Source organism: Saccostrea cucullata, unplaced genomic scaffold, assembly GCF_032062105.1.
Source record: "Saccostrea cucullata isolate Sc308-1 unplaced genomic scaffold, CSIRO_AGI_Scuc_v1 ctg11287, whole genome shotgun sequence".
Classification (NCBI taxonomy): domain Eukaryota; kingdom Metazoa; phylum Mollusca; class Bivalvia; order Ostreida; family Ostreidae; genus Saccostrea; species Saccostrea cuccullata.
The window spans coordinates 11,698-16,220 of NW_026931681.1; the positions used below are offsets into that span (position 1 = coordinate 11,698).

A 4,523-nucleotide genomic window follows, 5' to 3' on the forward strand; every position below is an offset into this window, starting at 1 on the left:
TGATATTTTTAATTCAAATTGACTTTGATACTGTTCCGACCTCATTAGATTACCAGAATGAAATTCGGAAAAGTAAGGGATTTTTAAGGGGCCAAAATTAAAAACAGACCTCTGCCCGTAACATTTTTATTTCTTAACGAATTTTCAAATACTTTTCAGATTTGAGTTCAGCATAAAGAGTTTAGTTTAAAAATTGTGGGCCGTGGGGTCACTTTTTGACTCCTTATAGGGGTTTCAGAGACCTGAAAAACAGTACTTTTGGAGTTTTCTTGATTTTACCGCGTAATTAGAGTTATCGTTCTTTGATCGGTTGGCGAGCGTAGAAAGCAAAAGTAAGGTTTGGTCCTGTTAGCTGCGTAGCTATACTTTTTCAACAAGCGCTCTGCTAGACTGGCAATGTATCCCATAATGCTTCCTTTCATTTTGCTGCATCGGATATCATAACAAACATGAGAGATCTCACTGTTTTAAGATATTTGACCGGGACTTTAGTACGAAACTAAAGTCGATGCTACCTGAAATGCGTAGAACTGAAATACGGGCGTGGATCCTGGAGGGTTTCGTAGACGGACTTTTATAAATTAAAGTCAAATTATGTCCAATTATATTAGCAGCAGGTACAGGGGTAAAAACATGAATCTTATTTCATGATCAGTAAAAGCACATTTTACAAAATGAATTGATTATAAATAAAATTGAAATAAATTTGATGTTTGAAAAAGAAGATGAATATCTGAAAGGAAATTAAGTAATTATAATCAGAGAAGCCAATGACATCAAAGATCGATATATAAAGAAATTCTTGATAAAACGTATAATTTGTTTTCCCGATAATCAGTAAAGGAATTTTAGGCACTTCTGAATTTCTTTTATTTAATGTGTTTTTTTTTTTTTAGCCGATAAAATGTATATCTTTTAGGTAAATGAAACAATGACCACTAAACTTTCCAGAAAGTTTATATGGAGTCTCTAGTAAAGTATTCTGAAAAAAATTGTGTTAATACGATGTCTGGTTTAGAGTTTAGATAAAAAATCTACGTTGCCATTGCGCAGGGAAGAAAGGGGAGAGGAACGTAAAGAAAATAGATATTACACAAATCCTAGCTTTCTAAAGGTTTTACTGTGTCTTAAACATCAAAGGTCAAAGGTCAGGATCATATGAACGACAATAATCCAAGTAAGCGGAGCTGTGTTTTGTCTTTTATTAGGGCTTTTCGACTTTTGTCGAAAAGACCTATTGTTATCGTCTTTTTAAATTATTTTTATCTTTTTAAATTTGATGTTTGAAAAAGAAGATGAATATCTGAAAAGAAATTAAGTAATTATAATCAGAGAAGCCAATGACATCAAAGATCGATATATAAAGAAATTCTTGATAAAACGTATAATTTGTTTTCCCGATAATCAGTTAAGGAATTTTAGGCACTTCTGAATTTCTTTTATTTAATGCTTTTTTTTTAGCCGATAAAATGTATATCTTTTAGGTAAATGAAACAATGACCACTAAACTTCCTTACCAGAAAGTTTCTATGGAGTCTTTTGTAAAGAATTCTGAAAAATTTGAAAATCATTTTTCTAAGCACATTATTCGTTCAGCATTTAAGGAGTAGTTTTCAAATTAAGTATTTTGTTTTATAACTACTGAATAGCAAATGTTAATTCAGTGCTGCTATCCCACAAGTTGACATGGGATGGTATCGGATAGGATTCAGGATTGAGGATTTCCGATAGAAACATATAAAAGTTAATCCAATCCTATCCTGTCCTACAACCAATCAAATTCGATCATATTTCAGAATAAATTACGAAAAAGAAATGCGATATAAAATGTTTACAAAATAACTATTTATAAAATTACAATAGAAAATGAAACATTCTTTTTTTTAAACACAGTTTTACATTATAAACTTCGAGTAATACGGCGTACGATCTAACCGTGAACGATCACCGGAAGAATTTGACGAAGAGTCCAGACATCGAAAGAACGTATTTCTTCAGCTTGTTTGGATGATTTAACGGATTCTTACTTGTTTAAAAGTGTAATAACATGTTTTTGTGTTAAATATGCTCTGTTTGTTTGGATAATTCAACAGGAACCGTCAAGAGCGGACTTGAATACCGGTAGATGATGTGCAAGAACATGTAAGTATACTACACACTGTCAACTGTACAGTGTGTAGCATTTTTACACATATTTCTCCCTTTTAACAATATTCTAATGACTTTAACTAGTAACATTTTACTCCATTTGAGATAAACAAAAATTGTGTGCGGAAAAAAGAAGTAGTGTAGATAGAAGGGGGGTAAATATTTACAAATACTCTGTCACATGATTCAATCAGCTATCAATGAGCTCTTAGACTAAAACAATTATATGTATCATGCCTTAATCAGTTTGTTACTATTATCATTTCCCTAGTAAGGTTAGAAAATAGTTTCTTTCATTTCAGTGCAATTTATGATAAATGAATGTAGAATCATTATGACCATTTCTAATGCAACTGTTTAAATGTTTGATAAGCTCATCAAGCACTGTACATACATTGTGTGTATGATGTATTGTGATTTATGAAAGTTAATCTTTTAAAATTCATTATTACAGAGTATGGTTTTGCATGCACTCATACGTCATCACAGTATAAAGGATTTTAATCTAAAAAGTATGTATGATTTGATTTTTTATCATGTATTTTTGCATGGTCATTAAAATACATAAACATCATTATCTGAGTTGAGATGACATGTAGATTTTCAGAACAAGTGATTTTTTTCTTTTAAAAGTCTAGAGAGTAAAACTGAAAACAATGTTGAATTGTTTTGGTCATCATGTTGTTCTCATTATATATTTTCTTCTTCTTTTTTATATTCAAATTTCAAGACAAAAAAAGAAAAAAAACATTAAATAGATAAATACAAGCAGAAAATAGAGAAAAGTCATTCTGACAAATGTATTCGTACTTGTTAGCAAGTCGACAAGATAAAATGAATAATAATATACAAGTAAATTATGTTAAATTAGATTTTTTAAACTTTTTATACGACAGAGGTTGTAGTAAAAGATTTTATTTTTTTCATGATTTCTAAATACATTATACAAGTAAATTATGTTAAATTAGATTTTTTAAACTTTTTATACGACAGAGGTTGTAGTAAAAGATTTTATTTTTTTCATGATTTCTAAATACATTGCTTTGGGAGAGAAAAAGGTGAAATTAAAGTCAATTGTACATGAAATGTGGAAGATAATCACAATGAAAAACAGTTTTTATGTGTATGAAAAAATTTAGAATCTATGTGCCTATAATTTTTTTTTTCTTTTTTTCAGGACAACCCTGCACATTTGCAGTTGTACAGATTGCAGTTCATCTCATATGCTGTTAGACTAAATAATGAAAGATGTTCAAACCACTGTCAAAGATTCCTTAGTCTGAACTCAAGGTGCTTTTATTAAGGAGATCAGTATTTGTTTTCTGTGCATTGTTAACATTTTGTTTAACTGTTTGGTTTATGACAATCTCTCTGACAATAACTCTGACATTTGAAATTCAATTTGAGCGACAGATAAGGAAGCCAAATCATATGAATAGAAAACATTATACAACTGTAATAAAAACATTGATAAACTTAAATTTAAACAATACATGTATCTGTGATCTTGGCATTGAAATTCATCACTATTCATGAATGCTGTACATGGATACTTTTAATGAATTTGTTTCATGGTAATGGAATATTTTAAAAATGTTAAACATTGTTGAGGAATCACCCTGAATAAAAATATTGTGAACTTGATAAAGTATTTTTTCCTCATTTAAACACTGAAAAATTTAAGATCAAATGTCAAGGTCAAATACAAGATTTACTCAAGAATGTGTTATAAATGATGTAAATACTGTGAATTCTTATGCATGTTTTATAAGATCTAAGTAACATGTGTCAAATATTTTAATTCCTCATTCAGACACTGATTAACATTCAAGATCAAATGCCAAGGTCAATTACAAACTTGGCTTACTCAAGAATGAGTTATAAATACTGTAAATACCATGAATTCTTAATTTCTTATGTATGTCTTATAAGATCTAAGGAACATTTGTGAGCTCACTACAATATTTATTGCTGTCAATCTGTCTGACAAGGACGATTTAGGAAATATTTTCTATTAAACATAAATTATTAAATTTTCACACATAAAACAAAATTGCAAATCACGATTCTTGTGAATCATACATGAATTATAACTCCAGCATTGTCATCTGGCCTCAGGATCATGAAACATCTTAAGCATAAGTTAAAATATTCATATTGTAATAGAATTTTGATAAAGTTAAGTTGACAAAAATTAAATTGTACTTTAAAATATTGTTGTTATTTGCAAAATTAGTGATTCGTTCAATAATTAATTAACATTTTACAGGCAATTAAAAAATTGACTTAACTAAGTCTGTTTCATGATCCTGGGACCAGGTGGTTAGGTCATGGAAATAAAAAATTCGAAAATAGAAGGGATTTCAGGGGTCAGT

The 4,523-nt window shown here is 29.4% G+C and overlaps 1 long non-coding RNA gene across 1 annotated transcript; it reads left to right on the forward strand.

Annotated features, from left to right (window-relative positions):
* Positions 1–1,961: 1,961 nt before the first annotated feature.
* LOC134233286 (uncharacterized) lies at positions 1,962–3,476 on the forward strand. The gene is made up of 3 exons (XR_009984959.1): positions 1,962–2,142; positions 2,603–2,660; positions 3,326–3,476. It is a non-coding gene; the product is annotated as an uncharacterized LOC134233286 (long non-coding RNA).
* Positions 3,477–4,523: the final 1,047 nt, after the last annotated feature.